General features: G+C 39.6%; 1 protein-coding gene across 5 annotated transcripts in view; it reads left to right on the top strand.

Annotated features, from left to right (window-relative positions):
• Positions 1-20,638, top strand: part of UMAD1 (UBAP1-MVB12-associated (UMA) domain containing 1) — a 239,401-nt gene that overhangs the window by 7,407 nt on the left and 211,356 nt on the right. The window contains exon 2 of one of the 5 annotated variants that reach the window (XM_011943121.1): positions 1,022-1,027. The exons of the other annotated variants lie outside the window; for them this stretch is intronic. The gene's annotated coding sequence lies outside the window, so the exon portion shown is untranslated. The remainder of the gene's footprint in view (positions 1-1,021; positions 1,028-20,638) is intronic. 5 annotated transcript variants of the gene reach the window in all.

Genomic DNA, 20,638 nt, shown 5'->3' with positions numbered 1-20,638 from the left:
AAAAAAAAAAAAAAAAAATCTTTCTTTTGTGGAGACGGGTTCTTGCTTTGTTGCCCAGGCTGGTCCTTAACTGCTAGGCTCAAGCAGGCCTCCCTCCCTGGCCTCTCAGAGTGCTAGGACTACAGGTATGAATCACTGTGCCTGGCCTGGCTTTAAAGTTTTTGTTGTTGTTGTTTGCTACTATTATAGACATGCCAGCTGTCTTTTGGTTAGAATTTATTTGTTTTATCTTTTTCCATCCTATATCTCACCTAAGGGAGACAAAACCCATGGGATTGTATGTTCATTTTCTCATTTCTTTTGTGGCTTAGCTGACAGCTGGCCTGGCAGGTCTCAACTGAAGGTAAAAACAGGCTGATACCAGCCAGTGGGCTCCAGTGGCTGGCCCCCTTCTTCTTCAAGAAGTCACTTCCTTCTAAATCAGGAGATTTCCATTAGGACATAATTGCCTAGATGTATGGGGAATGGATTCCTTTCTAAGAGAGCACTAGTGTTTGACAGATCATGAGTGATTTGCTATTTCTCTGCTTAAGTTTTTCTCCAGTAAACCTTAGACTTTATACTTGTGTGGCCCTTCTGTTATTTGTGTTTGTGTTGGCCTGACAGCTTTAACTTTTTTTGTATTCTTATGTTTTAGGTTTATCTGTCTTGTAAATAGTGCATATAGCTGGAGATTTGTTTTTTCTGTCTTTTGTCCATTTATATTTATTGTGGCTACTTATGTATTAAGATTTGTCTTAGTCTACGTAGTGTTGCTATTACAGAATACCCCAGACTGGGTAATTTTAAAGAAAATAAAATTGGCAGGGGAACTGGCTCACTCCTGTAATCCCAGGAATTTGCGAGGCTGAGGCGGGTAGATCCTTTGAATTCAGGAGTTAGAGACCAGCCTGGGCAACATGGTGAAACCCCATCTCTTCAAAAAATACAAAAATTAGCTGGGCATGGTGGCGTGTGTGCCTGTGGTCCTAGCTACTTGGGAGGCTGAGGTGGGAGGATGGCTTGAGTTCAGGAGGTGGAGGTTGCAGTGAGCTAAGATCGTGTCACTGTGCTAGCCTGGGCAACAGAGTGAGACCCTGTCTCCAAAAACAACAAAAAAAAGGCCGGGCACCGTGGCTCACACATGTAATCTCAGCACTTTGGGAGGCCGAGGTGGGTGGATCACCTGAGGTCAGGAGTTCGAGACCAACCTGGCCAACGTGGTGAAACCCCGTCTCTACTAAAAGTACAAAAATTAACCAGGCTTGGTGGCAGGTGCCTGTAATCCCAGCTACTCAGGAGGCTGAGGCAGGAGAATCACTTGAACTCACGAAGTGGAGGTTGCGGTGAGCGGAGGTTGCGCCACTGCACTCTAGCCCAGGTAACAAGAGCAAGACTCTGTCTCAAAAAAAAAAAAGGAAAGAAAAAGAAAAAACAAGGATGTCTTATAGTTCTGGAGGCTTGGATGTCCAAGGTCCAGGGGCCCACATCTGGCAAGGACTTGTTATGAGGTAGACAGAAAGGCAAGAGACCATGAGAGAAATGTAAGGGAAGGAGACTAAACTAATTCTTTTTTTCAGGAACCCACTTCCCCAGTAATTAACCCACTCTAGCAATAATGGCATTAATCCATTTATGAGGGCAGAGCTCTCATAACCTGGTTACCTTTTATAGGTCCCAGCTCTCAACACTGTTGCATTGGCAATTAAGTTTTCAACACATGAACTTTGGGGAACATTTTCAAACCATAGCAGGATTAATTTCCATGTAATTTTTTGCTTCCTATGTGTTCTGTTTTGTTGTTATTTTTTCCTTTCTTGCCTTCTTTTGCATTGATTTTTTTTTGGTACTTTTTTCTTCTTTATCAGTCTATGTTAATTTGAATGTTATACATCATATATTTTTGGGAGGGGGGCCACCGTACAAATTTTAACCTGCCGCCATGGTCCGAAAGTTTGTCTCTCCCCCCACCCAATTCATATGCTGAAATCCTAACCCCAAGGTGATGGCATATAGTATTAGGAGGTAGGGCCTTTGAGAGGGCACATGAATTGGGTTCATGCCCTTATAAAACAGTCAGAGAGATCCCTTGCTCCTTCTACCATATGAAATTATAGTGAAAAGATGGCTTTCTGTGAACCAGAAAGTGGGCATTCATCAGACACCGAATATACTGGAGCTTTGATCTTACACTTTCCAGCCTCCAGGACTGTGGGAAGTATATTTCTATTTATAAGTTACCTAATTTATGGTATTTTGCTATAGCAGCATGGACAGACTAAGAAGCACGCATATTACTCTTAAAGTCGAAAGTTACTTTGGGTCAAGACAGAACCTATAACTCCATTAACCTTTTCCCAATTTTTATGCTGTTGTCTAGAGATTTAGTTCTGTTTTGATTTCTTGTAATCCCACAATTTACATTCTTATAACTCTGCCTAGACATTATTATTGCTTTATGCAGTTAATATGCTTGAAATTATCCATATATTTATCATTTTCTTTACTTAATATTTATTTTTACAGCTTCATCAGTTCATGTTTGTGTTCTTCTGAGTGTTTATTTCATTCGAGTTCTCAAAGCATAGTTTCATTATCTTTTTGTGGTATAGAATTCTAAATGGACAGTTAATTTCTCCCAAAACTACTGTAATGATAATATTTTACTCTTGTAATGTCTGTTTTTTTTTACATTGTGATTTTGCTGTAGGCTTTTCATGTCTTGTTATTTGCTTGATCCTCAGTTGTAAGAGGATGGTAGTGATGGCTGCACAACAATGTGAATGTACCTAATGCCACTAAACTGTACACTTAAAAATTGTTTAAATGATAAATTTTATGTAATATGTTTGTTACCACAATTAATAAGTAAAAGTTTAAGCTGGTTAAAGTGGCAGCGTTACTTGTACGAAAAGCACCTTGATTTATTAATCCAGCCATTCTGCATCCTGAACCCAGAATGGTCCGCCTGAAATATCATACTGATAACTCTCCATCCAGTGATTTCCTCCAGCATCACTATTAAGTCCAAACTCCGTGGCATGGCATATAAGAAAGACATTCCAGGTTCTGGCCTTGACTTACCTTTACCTTTAATGCTGTCCCTCCCCAGTACCTCCCCAATACTTTATTATAACCTTCACTGAGATCTTGGTTAATGTGCAGTCAGATTTGTTACGCTCAGCAACTAGCAGAATCCCCGTATTGGCTCTCTTAAAAGAGCATTTGTGGTACAAAAACCCAGGTGCACGACCTTTGAGCAACCCCTCTGTAACCAAATAGAAAGCCGAAAGCAATACAAGAGCACGTTTTTTCTGGTAATACAGCAAATCAGACATTCAGAGAAATCACTCCCTGTGCAGTCCATCTAAAAATGTTGGATTACATTTTAAAAAATATATGGCTAAATCAATACAAGATTTAAAAAATTACCTAGAAACCAGAAAGGACAAGTATCTTCAAATCCACAAGAGTGTATGTTAGTGCTAGAGCTGATGTTGTTGAAACCGGAGAGTTCCCTGAACCTCCTTGCAGGATGTGGGACAAGGGCGGGCGTGGCTTGTCTCTTTGGCTGGGATTTGGGGTTTATAAGGGTACAGGATGGAGGGTGTAGCAGGCCAAAAGGCAGCATTTGGGTACGGAAACAGGAATGCCTGTTCCCATTTAGGGCTGCAGGTTTTCAGGCTTGAGGGTGGGGCCTTTGCCAGGGAACTGCCCTCTTCTATCTAGTATTTTCCTGCCTCCTGTCCATATTATTTTCCCTATGGCCATTGCTTTGGGTATGTATTTTCCCGTCCTCATGTTGATCTCATTCTGGTGATCTCTCACTGAAGGAGAGACTGTCAGATTACTTTAGTCTCTCTCACTTAACTTTTTATTGCTGGCAGCTTCTTGTTTCTGAGTCTAGTCCTGAAAGTCAGATGGATGTACACATTGCTGATTCACTCAATTCCCAGTGGCTAACAGGCACTCATCATATGTGAATCTGCTGGGTGGGAATTGGGTCTTCCGAGACTCAGACTTTAAAAATTAAGGTCTGTGAGTGAGTTGAAGAATTAGGAGCAGTTTACAGTTCTTTGAACTTGAAATTCAACCTCCTTTCTTTGCTCTGCTCAGAGTTTTTCCTGTCTGGTACCCTGTTTTACAGAGTCCTCCTTGGGCAGTTACATACCATTCAAACCATTGCCCTCCTGACTCCTCCCTCCCTCCCCTTTTCCCTATCAAGAGCTGTGATCTCTGAATGGAAGTGGAAGAAGATCTTGTCAGGGAGGGGTAGAAGGAAGGGAGGAAATCTAGTCCTGTAATCCTTTGGGGTCTCCATTAAGTGGGATGTCTGGCAGTCTTTTTTTCTGGTAGATATAGCCCTTGTATTTTAGAATTAAGCTCAGGCAGTGGGGATGGACAAAGTATTTTCCACATCTTCTTTGTGGTTCATGCTCCTGTTATTGCTCGTTTGCTCACTTAGCCATTTATTCATTCCTTTGATAGGATTTCTGAGTACAGAAATACACTCTTGGTCGATTGTACTTCTTGGTCAATACCCATTTATGATGCAATTCATGGAAGTTTGGCTCAGACTTTGGGATATGGTCTCTCATTTTTAGTTGATAGAGCTATTGCCAATTTTTTTTAGTGTGTTTCTTTACGTACATTTTGTTGTAAAACAGCTGGCTGTCTTGTTTACTCAGCAGTCTGAAGCAAGTCATTAGACAGCTAGCAGTACTTTTTGACTAGAATGTGAGTAACATTTTGCATGTTGAGGCATGGTTGATGCTGGTTTTGTACAGGACTTAGCACTTTGCTTTGTGCCCATTGACATTGTGAGAGGTGGTAGAGAAATAGGATAAAGAGGCAGGAAGTAGATTGGTTAATTCCTTGAATTTGGAGAAAGTGCCTCATCTAATTTTGTTTGTCTAGGGCCTACCACAGTGCCTGTCCAATTTTGGGCCCTCAAAAGATGTCGGTTCAATGAATTAAATAGTGAACAAACAAATGACTGAGTGTTAGAAGAAGTTTGTTCTTAAATGGGGAGGAAGTAATAAGCCTTCTGATGATGCGGTTAGGCTGCATTGAAAGTCAAATAATTTTTAGTTGGCAGTTTAGGGAGTGATTCTTTTTGGATGTTGAATGTGATGGTTCCTATTTTGTGTAAACATTAAAATGAGCGAGCAAATAGAGTATTTTTAAAGACCCACGCTGAATAATGTTTTATTTATTTTTAAATGTATTCTTGGTCCCCAGAGCTCTAGAGAGTTGTAAAGAGGTGTGACCTCACATCCCATGACTTAATTCTCCCTTAGGACATTATTTAGATGTGTTTGTCTCACCTAAGATATTTGTTTTATGTAGGGAGATGCTTTTTGTTAGAGTTGTCTGAAGTCTTTTGCAAGGTGTGTTTTCATTTTCAAAATGCAACACCAAATGAAGTTGCTTCAGAAATTCTTCTTGTACGGTAGTGTTATTTACACCCAAATCAAAATAATTTGTTTGTGGCAGTTATGTAGTTGTGTTTGTAACTTTCCTAAAACATATAAATTTGTCATTGTGTCATTAATTTAGATGACTCAGGATAACACTAAAGGCTGTACATTGCGTTCTTTGTCAGTGATTGAGACCCAAATGATAAATTCTTAGTGCAGTTTGTTTCTAAGCGCTCAAAAAGGCAGTAACCTTATATTCTAAACCTTATCTTCTAAGGATGCTAGTTAGCATCCTTCTTTAGGAAAAAAACTATGGTTTTCACATGTATAGCATTAAAAAAAAACCACTTGAAATTAAGATGTTTTCTGACTGAAGTGCATGACACATTAGGTGATCATACCCATTCACACACAGAGGAGTTACAACATTTTTATTATTCACTGTCATTGTTCACACTGAAGAAAAGGGCAGTATTCTGAGAGTTCTCAGGTGAAGTCTGACACTCCCAGACCTAGGGGAATGTCTTTAACCTAGAGAGTGCTGCTAAGTGGTTAATGTTGAAAAAGAGGTCCCTTTCTTGTAATGTCTTGATTCTCAACAAAGGGCAGTTTTGTCCCCTAAGAGACATTTTGCAATGTCTGCAGGCATTTTTGGTTGTCACAGCTGGGGGATAGGAAGGCACTTAGTGGGTTAAAGCCAGGGATGCTGCTAAACATGATACAGTGCTAGGGACAGCCTCCTACAACAAAGAATTATCTGATCCCGAATGCTTAGAGTGGAGAGATTGAGAAACTTTGGTCTAACTTAATATGAGATTTTTCCTCCCTAAATTAGTAGATTGGGGGGATACTTTGTTATTCTGTTCTGTTTTTCATATTGTGAATAAGAAGCAGTAGAGAAAAAAAGCAGTCATTTCTTATCACTGCTAGGCTACCCTTCTTGATTCTGAAAACCATAGGGCATTCAATTAAAAAGAAGACAAACACAAATCCTTAAATCCATCAACAGCAAAACCAAAACCTTCCCTGACTATTCTCTAGTAGATACTTTGAGGCTCAAATTTATTTACAAAGTAATGGAGGAGAGTAAAATTGTTTGATGTCTGTTTTACCCAAGTGAGGCCATCTGTGTTCAGTGATGGAAATAGGATCTGACAAGAGGGGAGGTTCTGTTCGAAAATTGTCTTAGGTGAAGTTGTTAGTTTTCAAGATGACTTTATCATATGGGTATGGGAAGTTATTCTGTAGAGACAGTACCGTTATCCTTCGGTATCCCTAGGGGATTGGTTCCAGGACTTCCTGCTGATACCCAAATCCACAGATGCTCAAGTGCTTTTTCTTAAATAATATAGTATTTGCATATAGCCTGTGTACATCCTTCCATATACTTTGTCCCTAAATTACTCAGAATATCTAACTCTGTGTAAATAGTTATATTTTAAATTTTGGGCTGGGCGCGGTGGCTCATGCTTGTAATCCCAACACTTTGGGAGGCCAAGGTGAGTGGATCGCTTGAGGCCAGGAGTTCGAGACCAGCCTGGCCAACATGGTGAAACTCCATCTCTACTAAAAAATACAAAAATAGCCAGGCTTGGTGGCGGGTGCCTGTAATCCCAGCCACCTGGGAGGCTGAGGCAGGAGGATCGCTTGAACCTGGAGGCAGAGATTGCAGTGAGCCAAGATTGTGCCACCGTAACCCAGCCTGGGTGACAGATTGAAGCGCTGTCTCAAAAAAAAAGAAAAAGAAAAAAGTAAATTTGTATTATTTTTAATTGTACTATTTTTTATTTTTTTGAATATTTTTGATTCATAGTAGGATTGCAGGACCTATGGATGTGGTGGGCCCACTCTATTCTAGAAAATTAGTAATTCCAGATTATATAATGCTTGCCATGCTAGCAGGATTTACTATTATAGTAACAGCAATGATTCCAGACAGTTCCTGGTAGTAGATGTCTTACATGCTAATGATGAGTAGCTGGCAGTTGAGATTATCAAATGAAGCCTCTGGCCTGCTCTCCATGGCAGACAGAGCCAACCATTAAAAGTCATCCAGTCGTGGGAATAAACTAGACTACCCCTTCCCCCAGTTCTCTTTCACCTAGGATTTCCTGTATCGTGTTTAAGGATTTCATGTTTGAAATCCACATGTCTCATTTGGAAAAAGCTTTTCCTGCCTTTAATTTAGTATATAGTACAATAAGAAAATGATTGAAATTATGAGGATCAAGAAAAAATAAAATGAATTAAATAAAAAGTTTCAGTTTGGCTCCTGTTGAACCCTATACAGTGAAGTTCTCTGGAGCCCTTTGCATTCCTCCAGAGTCCTCCCTGGCTTGATGCTCTAGAATTGGTTTGTAGCTCACCAACTTCCTAAGCATTTTAGATGTGCTGTTTTGGCTAAAAGTAGTATCATTTAAATTCTCAGTTGGCTGAAAGCATCTATAAGGTTATATTCGATAAGTTTTATTAACTCATATAACTTCCCTTTTTAATGGATGTTACGTATGTGTATGATGTGACATTACATTTAAGGGACGAATGAAAAGATTAGGAGTATTAAATTAGAGGACGCTTTTTTTATGTATTTTAATTTTAAAAATATTTGTGTAGGTATATAGTAAGTGTATATATTTAGGACAGGCTCGCTCTCTCTCTCTTTTTGTTTTTTGAGACGGAGTTTTGGTCTTGTTCCCCAGGCTGGAGTGCCATGGTGTGATCTGCAACCTCTGCCTCCCGGGTTCAAGTGATTCTCCTGCCTCAGCCTTCCGAGTAGCTGGGATTACAGGCATGCGCCATCATGCCTGGCTAATTTTGTATTTTTAGGAGAGACAGGGTTTCTCCATGTTGGTCAGGCTGGCCTCAAACTTTCAACCTCAGGTGATCCGCCTGCCTCTGCCTCCCAAAGTACTGGGATTACAGGCCTGAGCCACTGCGCCCAGCCAGGACAGGCTCTCTTAAAAGTGAGGTTGCCGCCACGACTTTGAATATACAATGGTATATTCTTCTGTCTATACCATTGTAAAAGCTGCATGGTTCTGAGGGTAATTCTAAGCTTAGCCGGCAGAAGTGGAATGGAAATACGACTTGAAGGAGAAAAAAGAACAATGTAAAGTCTCTTGCTGTTAGAAAAGAACTTGTTCGTGTATTTTTTTTTTTAATTTTTTTTTTTTGTACTTTAAGTTCTGGAATACATGTGCAGAACATGCAGGTTTGTTACATAGGTATACACGGGCCATGGTGGTTTGCTGCACCCATCAACCCGTCATCTACATTAGGTATTTCTCCTAATGCTATTCCTCCCCTAGCCCTCCACCCCTGACAGGCCCCGGTGTGTGATGTTCGCCTCCCTATGTCCATGTGTTCTCATTGTTCAACTCCCATTTTTGAGTGAGAACATGTAGTGTTTGATTTTCTGTTCTTGTGTTTGTTTGCTGAGAATGATGGTTTCCAGCTTCACCCATGTCCCTGCAAAGGACATGAATTCATTCTTTTTTATGGCTGCATAGTATTCCACAGTGTATATGTGCCACATTTTCTTTATCCAGTCTATCATTGATGGCCGTTTGGATCGGTTCCAAGTCTTTGCTATTGTGAACAGTGCTGCAGTAAACATATGTGTGCATATGTCTTTATAGTAGCATGATTTATAATCCTTTGGGTGTATACCCAGTAATGGGATTGTTGGGGTCAAATGGTATTTCTGTTTCTAGATCCTTAAGGAATCGCCACACTGACTTCCACAATGGCTGAACTAATTTACACTTCCACCAACAGTGTTAAAAACCTTCCTATTTCTCCACATCCACTCCAGCACCTGTTGTTTCCTGACTTTTTAATGATTACCATTCTAACTGGCATGAGAAGGTATCTCATTGTGGTTTTGATTTGTGTTTCTCTAATGACCAGTGATGATGAGCTTTTTTTCATAATGTTTGTTGGGTGCATACATGTCTTCTTTTGAGAAGTATCAGTTCATATCCTTTGTCCACTTTTTGATGGAGTTGTTTTTTGCTTGTAAATTTGTTTAAATTCTTTCTAGATTCTGGATATTAGCCCTTTGTCAGATGGATAGATCACAAAAATTTTCTCTCATTCTGTAGGTTGCCTGTTCACTCTGATGATAGTTTCTTTTGCTGTGCAGAAGCTCTTTAGCTTAATTAGATCCCATTTGTCAATTTTGGCTTTTGTTGCCATTGCTTTTAGTGTTTTAGTCATGAAGTCTTTGCCTCAGCCTATGTCCTGAATGGTATTGCCTAAGTTTTCTTCTAGGGTTTTTATGAGTTTAGGTCTTTAATCCATCTTGAGTTAATTTTTGTATAAGGTGTAAGGGAACAGTCCATTTTCAGTTTTCTGCGTATGGCTAGCCAGTTTTCCCAACAACATTTATTAAACAGGGACTCTTTTCCCCATTGCTTGTTTTTGTCAGGTTTGTTAAAGATCGGATGGTTATAGATGTGTGGTATTATTTCTGAGGCCTCTGTTCTGTTCCATTGGTATATATATTTGTTTTGGTACCAGTACCATGCTGTTTTGATTACTGTAGTCTTGTAGTATAGTTTGAAGTCAGGTAGTGTGATGCCTCCAGCTTTATTCTTTTTGCTTATGATTGTCTTGGCTATACGGGCTCTGTTTTGATTCTATATGAAATTTAAAGTAGTTTTTTCTAATTCTGTGAAGAGAGTCAGTGGTAGCTTGATGGGGATAGCATTGAATCTACACATTACTTTGGGCAATATGGCCATTTTCATGATATTGATTCTTCCTATCCATGAGCATGGAATGTTTTTCCATTTGTTTGTGTTCTTTCTTATTTCCTTGAGCAGTGGTTTGTAGTTCTCCTTGAAGAGGTCTTTGATGTCCCTTGTAAGTTGGATTCCTAGATATTTTATTTTCTTTCTAGCAATGGTGAATGGGAGTTCACTCATGAGTTGGCTCTCTGTCAATTGTTTGTTTATAGGAATGCTTGTGATTTTTGCACATTGATTTTGTATCCTGAGACTGCTGAAGTTGCTTATCAACTTAGGGAGATTTTGGGCTGAGACAATGGAGTTTTCTAAATATACAATCATATCATCTGCAAACAGAGGCAATTTGACTTCCTCTCTTTCTATTTTAATACACTTTATTTCTTTCTCTTGCCTGATTGCCCTGGCCAGAACTTCTAACACTATGTTGAATAGGAGTGGTGAGAGAGGGCATCCCTGTCTTATGCTGGTTTTCAAAGGGAATGCTTCCAGTTTTTGTCTGTTCAGTATGATATTGGCTGTGGGTTTGTCATAAGTAGCTCTTATTATTTTGAGATACGTTCCATTAATACCTAGTTTATTGAGAGCTTTTAGCATGAAGGGCTGTTGAATTTTATCAAAGGCCTTTTCTGCATCTATTGAGATAATCATGTGGTTTTCTTCATTGACTCTGTTTATATGATGGATTAAGTTTATTGACTTGTATATGTTGAACCAGGCTTGCATCCCAGGGATGAAGCCCATTTGATTGTGGTGGACTTTTTGATGTGCTGTTGGATTCAGTTTGCCAGTATCTTATTATTTTTGCATCAATATTAATCAGGACTATTGGCCTGAAATTTTCTTTTTTTGTTGTATTTCTGCCAGGTTTTGGTGTCAGGATGATGCTGGCCTCATAAAATGAGTTAGGGAGGAGCCCCTCTTTTTCTGTTGTTTGGAATAGTTTCAGAAGGAATGGTACCAGCTCCTCTTTGTACCTCTGGTAGAATTTGGCTGTGAAACTATCTGGTCCTGGACTTTTTTTGGTTGGTAGGCTATTAATTACTGCCTCAATTTCAGAACTTGTTACTGGTCTATTCAGGGATTCGACTTCTTCCTGAATTAGATTTGGGCAGGTGTATGTGTCCAGGAATTTTTCCATTTCTTCTAGATTTTCTAGTGTATTTGCGTAGAGGTGTTTATAGTATTCTGTGATGGTAGTTTGTATTGCTGTGGGATCATAAAAGGTGATATCCCCTTTATCATTTCTTATTGCATCTATTTGATTCTTCTCTCTTTTCTTCTTTATTAGTTTGGCTAGTGGTCTATTTATTTTGTTGATCTTTTCAAAAAGCCAGCTCCTGGATTCATTGATTTTTTGAAGGGTTTTTTGTGTCTCTATCTCCTTCATTTCTGCTCTGATCTGAGTTATTTCTTGTCTTCTGCTAGCTTTTGAATGTGTTTGCTCTTGCTTCTCTAGTTCTTTTAATTATGATGTTAGGGTGTCAATTTTAGAACTTTCCCACTTTCTCTTGTTGGCATTTAATGCTATAAATTTCCCTCTATACCCTGCTTTAGATGTGTCCCAGGGATTCTAGTACCTTGTATCTTTGTTCTCATTGGTTTCAAAGAACTTATTTATCTCTGCTTTAATTTCGTTGTTTACCCAGTATTCATTCAGGAGCAGGTTGTTCAGTGTCCATGTAATTGTGCAGTTTTGAGTGAGTTTCTTAATCCCAAGCTCTAATTTGATTTTTCTGTGGTCGGAGAGACTGTTTGCTATTATTTCTGTTCTTTTGTGTTTGCTGAGGAGTGTTTTACTTCCAGTTATGTGGTCAGTTTTAGAGTAAGTATGATGTGGTGCTGAGAAGAATGCATACTCTGCTGATTTGGGGTGGAGTGTTCTGTAGATGTTTATTAGGTCCACTTGGTCCAGAGCCAAGTTCAAGTCCTGAATATCCTTGTTAATTTTCTGTCTCGTTGATTTATCTAATATTGACATTGGGGTGTTAAAGTCTCCCACTATTATTGTGTGGGAGTCTAAGTCTCTTTGTAGGTGTCTAAGAACTTGCTTTATGAATCTGGGTGCTCTGGTATTGGGTGCATACATATTTAGGATAGTTAGCTCTTCTTGTTGCATTGATCCCTTTACGATCATGTAATGCCCTTTTTGTCTCTTTTGATCTTTGTTTGTTTAAAGTCTGTTTTATCAGAGACCACGATTGCAAACCCTGCTTTTTTTTTTGCTTTCCATTTGCTTGGTAAATATTTTTCCATCCCTTTATTTTGAGCTCGTGTGTGTCTTTGCACATGAGATGGGTCTCCTGAATACAACACACCAATGGATCTTGACTCTTTATCCAATTTGCCAGTCTGTGTCTTTTATTTGGGGGCATTTAGCCCATTTACATTTCAGGTTAATAATGTTATGTGTGAATTTGAGCCTGCTGTTATTATACTAGCTGGTTATTTTTCCTGTTAGTTGATGCAGTTTCTTCTTAGTGTTGATGATATTTACAGTTTGGTATGTTTTTGCAGTGGCTGGTACCTGTTGTTCCTTTTGATCCTTTTAGTGCTTCCTTCAGGAGTTCTTGTAAGGCAGGCCTGGTGGTGACAAAATCTCTCAGCATTTGCTTGTCTGTAAAAGATTTTATTTCTCCTTTGCTTTATGAAGCTTGGGTTGGCTGGATATGAAATTCTGTGTTGAAACTTCTTTTCTTTAAGAATGTTGAATATTGGCCTCCACTGTCTTCTGGCTTGTAGGATTTCTGCAGAGAGATCCACTGTTAGTTTGATGGGCTTCCCTTTGTGGGTAACCCAGCCTTTCTCTCTGGCTGCCCTTAACATTTTTTCCTTCATTTCAACCTTGGTGAATCTGGCGATTATGTGTCTTGGGGTTGCTCTTGTCACGGAGTATCTTTGTGGTGTTCTCTGTATTTCCTGAATTTGAATGTTGGCCTGTCTTGCTAGGTTGGGGAAGTTCTCCTGGATAATATCCTGAAGAGTGTTTTCCAACTTGGTTCCATTCTCCCTGTCACATTCGGGTACACCAATCAAATGTAGGTTTGGTCTTTTCACATAGTCCCATATTTCTTGGAGGCTTTGTTCATTCCTTTTGATTTTTTTTTAATCTTGTCTTTATTCTTTATTTCACTAAGTTGATCTTTAATTTGTGATATCCTTTCTTCCACTTGATCGGTTCGGCTATTGATACTTGTATATGCTTCGGGAAGTTCTCTTGCTGTGTTTTTCAGCTCCATCAGGTAATTTATGTTCTTCTCTAAACTGGTAATTCTAGTTAGCAATTCATCTAACCTTTTTTTCCCAAGGTTCTTAGCTTCCTTGCATTGGGTTAGAACATGCTCCTAATTTAGCTCAGAGGAGTTTGTTATTACCCACCTCTGAAGCCTACTTCTTTCAGTTCGTCAAACTCAATTTCCATCCAGTTTTGTTCCCTTGCTGCTGAGAAGTTATGATCCTTTGGAGGAGAAGAGGCATTCTGGTTTTTGGAATTTTCAGTGTTTTTGTGCGGTTTCTCCCTGACTTTGTGGATTTATCTACCTTTGGTCTTTGTTGTTGGTGACCTTTGAATGGGATGTCTGAGTGAACGTCGTTTTGTTGATGTTGATGCTACTCCTTTCTGTTTGTTAGTTTGCCTTCTAACAGGCCCCTTTGCTGCAGGTCTGCTGAAGTTTGCTGGAGGTCCAGTCGAGACCCTGTTTGCCTAGGTATGGTCAGTGGAGGCTGCAGAACAGCAAAGATTGTTGCCTGTTCCTTCCTTTGTCCCAGAGGGGCACCCACCAGATGACAGCCAGAGCTTTCCTGTATGAGGTGTCCATCGGCCCCTGCTGGGAGGTGTCTCCCAGTCAGGAGACACAGGTGTTGGGGACCCACTTGAGGAGGCAGTCTGACCCTTAGCAGAGTTTGAACGCTGTGCTGGGAGATGTGCTGCTTTCTCAGAGCTGGCAGGCAGGGATGTTTAAGTCTGGTGAAGCTGTATCCACAGCTGCCCCTTCCCCCCAGGTGCTCTGTCCCTAGGAGATGGGAGTTTTATCTATAAGCCCCTGACTGGGGCTGCCTTTTTTTTTTCAGAGATGCCCTGCACAGAGAGGAGGAATATAGAGAGGCAGTCTGGCTACAGCGGCTTTGCTGAGCTGTGGAGGGCTGTGCCCAGTTGGAACTTTCCCAGCATCTTTGTTTACACCGTGAGGGCAAAACAGCCCACTCAAGCCTCAGTAATGGTAGATGCCCCTCCCCCACCAAACTCGAGCATCCCAGGTCAGCTTCAGACTGCTATGCTAGCAGCCAGAATTTCAAGCAAGTGGATCTTAGCTTGCTGAGCTCCATGGGGGTGGGATCCACTGAGCTAAATCACTTGGCTCCCTGGCTTCAACCCCCTTTCCAGGGAAGTGAACGGTTCTGTTTTGCTGGTGTTCCAGGTGCCAGTGGGGTATGAAAAAAACCTCTGCAGCTAGCTCAGTGTCTGCCCAAATGATAGCCCGGTTTTGTGTTTGAAACCCAGGGCCCTGGCAGCGTAGGCACTGGCGGGAATCTCCTGGTCTGCGGGTTGTCAAGACCATGGGAAAAGTATAGTATCCAGGCGGGAGTGCACTGTTCCTCATGGCACAGTCCCTCACTGCTTCCCTTGGTCAGGGGAGGGAGTTCCCTGACCCCTTGTGCCTCCTGGGTGAGGCGATGCCCCACCCTGTTTCTGCTCACCCTCCGTTGGCTGCACCCACTGTCTAACCAATCCCAATGAGATGAGGTGGGTACCTCAGTTGGAAATTCAGAAATCTCCCGCTTTCTGTGTTGATCTCACTGGGAGCTGCAGATGGAGCTGTTCCTATGCCGCCATCTTGCCAGCAACCCCTCTTCATCTATTTTTAAAATGGTTAATGGTGAGTGTCAAAATGTTATGGTGTTTAGATTTCGTTGAATAAAGTTAAATGAAAGATATAATGATTTTGTTTCAACATGTAAATATTTATAGTATGCTAGAAACTATGTCCTTTATAATTTTCAATGGAAAGTTTTAGATGTGAACTTAAAAAGTGCAAGAGAGTGCATAATCTCAAAAAAATTCAAAGAGGTGTGTGAGTGCTTTGAAAAAGCTTTTTTGCCTGTAACCCAAACTAAAAAATAGATTTCTTATTATAACCCAGCACAGGCACCCAAATGCAAAAGTTTATAAAACATTAGTTATAAATCATTAGTTATAAAACATTAGTTATAAATTAGTTACCTTGTATGATGCTCTCAATCTTTTTGCCTTCTTTCCCTCTTCCCCTACTTTTTTTTTTCTTCCTATTTCATTCCATTAAAAAAAAAAAAAGTCTGGTCTTGACCTGCTAAATTGTTTACTTCCGCTCAAGGGTTGGGACTTGCAGTTTGAAGAAAACACCTAAATCTAAGATACAGTTTTTTCTTTCTTTTTTTTTGTTTCATTTTTTAAAAGTCTGAGCATAAATAAGAGAGGCAGAAGTAAAATTTATGTTAATGCTTCAGTTTAATTAATTAGTTTCCAAGCTGTTCTGTGCAGCTGAAAAGTGACATCAGTTTAAATGTCTTCCCTTGCTTATCCTCTCAGACGTCTGTACCTCTTCCCCATTACACCAATATCAAAAACCTACAAACTAAAAAACCTCGGTGGGATGGAAAAACGGGGAGAGTCTTTATGTAATCCTAATTAGTAGTCTGACTGATACTAAAGGATACATTTTAAAAGAGGATTAAATCTTATCTCTACTATGAATCCAAAATCTGTTAAGTCAGGAGAGAACTAGTGAGATACTGCAAGTGGTTCAAAAGAGAACTCAAAGCATCATCACACATTGATAGGCAAATAAGGAATGTTAAATTTATAAATGGATGCAAAATTGGTTAGTATCCCTGGGGCAATAACTAATGCATTTTACCAGAAGCATTTTTATGGATAGGAATTACATGCATGACTATCCATTTTCTACAATTGATCTCCTATTCCTACAGAGTTATAAAATAGCCTAGTCAAAACACGCAAAGGTGGGAATAACCTGAATGGGTGAGCTAGCCAGGAAATCTACTGAATTCTAAAGTCTTAAACAATTTTTCCTTCTACTGATTAGATTTAGGCTATTAATTCCTAATCTAGGTCTAAAACACTTTGCAACCTGAAGGCCAAGTCCAGTTTGTAGAGGATTTCTACCATCTGTGCGGTATTTGTAAATGTCGTGAATTTCTTGCTATTATTTAAAACCTAGATTTTTACATAATAGCTGAATTTCTAGTTTGTCTTGGAAAATCAGATTGAAATGGAATTTACTATTATTTTCTTCTCTTAAGATAAACTTCCCTACTTCCCTTTTCTTGTTTATAGTATCACTTTTCCATATCATTTCTGTACATCCCTTCTTTTCTCATTCAAGCTTCACTCATCTTAATCCAGTCCCGTTTCAGTACAGCTGTCTAACTTCTTGACTCCAGGCTCTCCTCAGTCTCTCCAGCATGCTATTTTACATTTAATCTCTCTTAAATACTTTGCTCAAGACTCCAGACTGCCCAGTAATGTCCAATAAATCCTGTTTTGCCACTCTGAATATGCTGACACTTTCCTGACACTTCCACCCCTTCAATAATTTATTTCTTCCCTTCTTTTGCAGTCTTGATATCTGTTGCTTATCTACATGTTCCTTCCTCTAGTAAGGTTAATCTCTTTGCTTTCCTCTATACCCACTATGCTTTTTGTTCATGTTGATCCTTCCTACAGGAAAGGCCTTCCTTCTCTTCTTTGTTTATACATATCACATGAAGTTAAACTCACATATCACATGAAGTTAAACTAGTCTGCGAAGCCTACCAGAGTTCTAATTCACATTGATCTTTCTGGAATGTTTTATGCTGTCTAGTGTTGTTTTAGGTAGTGTATCCTTATCACTCAAGATTAAAGCTACCAAAAGCATGGCCTACCTTCCTATATACTATTTTGGTATCTCTGAGGAGAAATTAGTAAACTTGTCTAGGTTTTTATATTTGCGTAATCATGCATTTCACTGTACAAAAGGAAGAAGATTAAACATTGTTCAGGATTTTATTTTTTCAGCACTGAAATTTACGTATTTGTTGTATTTGGAAGAAAATGTGTGTGGGTTTTATGTATTTTTATAAATACATGCACACTTCATACACATGTATTTACATTATTCTGTCTATAGAGAGTGGCTGTATCAATCACACAGGAATTTTAGTCTATTTGATATATTTACATTAACTCGTAGTCTGTTGAAATTCAAAGGAGGTAATCAAATTGAGAAAACCATGTTGCCTAATCCTTTGGTCATGGATAATATTACTTAAAAGGGAAGCCTTGGAGTAATAGGAAAAAAGAAATATATTCTTGGGCTCCCCTACTTCTATTCAGGACAATAGGATCTGCCCTGGTAAGCAATCAGGCAGGCCCTTTTATACGCAGTCTGTGTATAACATTAAAAGTCAATACACTGTCCTTTTAGTTTTTAGTTTTGTGTGATGCATGGAGAAAAGAAGCATTTTGCTTTTTATATAAAGACCGTCCCTGTAACACAAAGTGGGTTAAGAGATTTGAGACAATTTTCCCAATAATTGTGAACTAAAACTTATATATGACATCTAATTGTGTTAATAATGAATTTTTAAAGAACTTTATTGAGTGAGGTATGATCAGTAACACGTATTGAAAGTATACAATTTGATCAGTTTTGATGTGTGCTTATACCGCTGAAACAGTCATTACAGTGAAGATAATGAACGTATCCACCACTTCCAAGAGTTTCCTTCTACTCCCTTGTCATCTCTCCTTCCTTTGCTCCCTCTCTGTCCCTCCCCTCCCCAGGCAACCTCTGATCTGCTTTCTTTCACTGTACATTAGTTTGTATTTTTGAGACGTTTATATAAATGGAATCATATAGTATGAACTTTTATTTTGTCTGGCTTCTTTCCATCAGCTTTTTTTTTTTTTTTTTTCAGATTGTTGCATGTTGTAGCATATATCACTATTTTGTTCCCCTTTTGCTGCCGAATGGGATGCATAGGGCAGTTTTTAAAAATCCATTTACCTGTTATTGGACATTTGGGTTGTTTCCATTTTTTGGTCATTACAAAAAAAGCTATGACAACATTTGTATACAAGTGTAGACATATGTTTTCGCTTCCCGAAGGGCTAAGTTATAGGGTGGATATGTTTTTAAGAAACTGCCAAACTGTTGTCCAGTGTGGTTGTACTATATAACCCTTCTACCACCAGTGTACAAGAGTTCTGGTTGCTCCATATCTTTGCCCTTTGCCAACACTTGGGGCAAGTTTTTTTTTTTTGTAGATAGGGTCTCAGAACCCTGTCACCCAGGCTGGAGTGCAGTGGCATGTTCATGGCTCATTGCATCCTTGACATCCTGGTCTCAAGCAATCCTCCCATTTCAGTCTGCTGAGTAGCTGGGACCTCAGGCACATGCCACCACACCTGACTGATTTTTGTATTTTTGTAGAGATGGGGTTTTGCCATGTTGCCCAGACTGCTCACAAGCTCCTGGCCTCAAGTGATCTGCCCACCTCAGGCTCCCAAAGTACTAGGATTACAGGTGTGAGACCCTGTACCCGGCCAGGGCAAGTCTTTTTAATTTTAAATGTTTTAATAGGTATATAATGGTATGTCATTGAGATTCTAATTTACTTTTCCTTATTGACTAATGCTATTGGTCATTTTCCACGTGGTGGTTTGCTGTTCATGTATCTTCCTAGGTGAAGTGGCTGTTCATATTTTTTGTTCAGTTTTTATTGAGTTGTTTTTTCATTATTGAGTTTTAAGAGTTCTTTATTATCCTTTATATACGTTATTTATCAAATATGTGATTTCCAGGAATTTTCTCCCATTTTGTGGTTTGGACAGGTGAATTTATTTATTTATTTATTTATTTTGAGATGAAGTTTCGCTCTTGTTGCTTAGGCTGGAGAGTAATGGTGGGGTCTCAGCTCACTGCAACCTCTGCCTCCCAAGTTCAAGTGATTCTCCTGCCTCTCAGCCTCCTGAGTAGCTGGGATTACAGGCATGCGCCACCACATCTGGCTAATTTCTGTATTATTAGTAGAGAGGGAGTTTCACCTTGTTGGCTAGGCCAGGTCTCTAACTTCTAACCTCAGGTGATCCACCCGCCTTGCTCCACAAAGTGCTGGGATTACAGGCGTCAGCCTGACAGGTGAATTCTTTATCCTCCACCTGTATAGAGGTAGTTCCAGGATTCCTGTGTTTTATCCTCCACCTGTATAGAGGTAGTTCCAGGATTCCTGTGTTTGAGTATTAAGATGCATTATGGGTTGGGTTCTAGCTCAGGCAAGTTGCCACTAGTTAATAATGGATTTTTGAGAATAAAATTTGGTATGTTTCCTGTTTATAAATGTAAAATTTGCTCATTGTAGGCAATTTAAAAAATACTGAAAACTACACAGAAGGAAATGAGACTGGAGTATGCTTGGGAACTCCAGGCAGAAGTCCAGCTGTCAAGGCCATGCATATCAGAAGCAAGAATGCTTAGAGCTTACCACATATTAGGCTTGGGGCAGCAAGACTATACAGGTCCCCTCCACTTAAATTACACTTACTTCTGCTAAGGATTGCCTCAGAAATATGATGGGCTGAGGTTGCAGTTTGTTTTCCCTAAATGTGAGTTCAGTGCTATACCTGCAGTTTTGGACCATTGTCTGGCCTATGCACTTAATAAATGTTTATATTGTAAAAGTATGAAGTAAATGAAGGTCTTCATAGATGTTATACAGTTAGTAAATGTCTTCACAGCATAGAGCTGAGCAATCACAGCATAGAGCTGAGCAAGGCTTCGGAAAGTAGCGATTGACAAAGACAGAAATGGAATTAATCAAATGTATTTGACTAATATTGAGAAATATATTAAAGAAAGTCCAACACAGATATCCTAAGTGTTAAGTGTTTCTTGGCTGTGATGCTTTACTGATGAAAGGCATTCAGTTTTGGTGCCAATAGGATTTTGTTTAAGATTATGCTCTACTCTACCAGCTACGTAAACTTGGACCAGTACTTAACCTCGTTTTTTACTTCGATTCTTTTTTGTTTGTTTGACACAGGGTTTGCTCTGTCGCCCAGGCTGCAGTGCAGTGGCTCACTTTCACCCTTCTGGACTCAAGCAGTTCTCCCACCTCAGCCTCACAATTAGCTGGGACCACAGGCACACACCACCACACCTGGCTAATGTGTGTGTGTGTGTGTGTGTTTTGTAGAGACAGGATTTCATCATTCCCAGGCTGATCTCAAATTCTTGGGCTCAAGCATTTTGCCTCCCTTAGCCTCCCAAAGTGCTGGGATTACAGGTCTGAGCCACTATGCCTGGTCCTACTTTACTTCTTTTACTTACACAATGTGAATAATTGTGTATACCTGTGGGGCTATTGTAAGGATTATAGGAGATAGAGCATACAGTAGTCCTCCCTCTATATCTATGGTTTCGATTTTTTACTGTTTCAGTTACTTATGGC

The sequence above is a fragment of the Colobus angolensis genome, unplaced genomic scaffold (assembly GCF_000951035.1).
Source record: "Colobus angolensis palliatus isolate OR3802 unplaced genomic scaffold, Cang.pa_1.0 Scaffold104, whole genome shotgun sequence".
NCBI lineage: Eukaryota > Metazoa > Chordata > Mammalia > Primates > Cercopithecidae > Colobus > Colobus angolensis.
The sequence above is the reverse complement of the archived record's forward strand: the minus strand, read 5'-3'. Positions and strand labels throughout refer to the sequence as shown.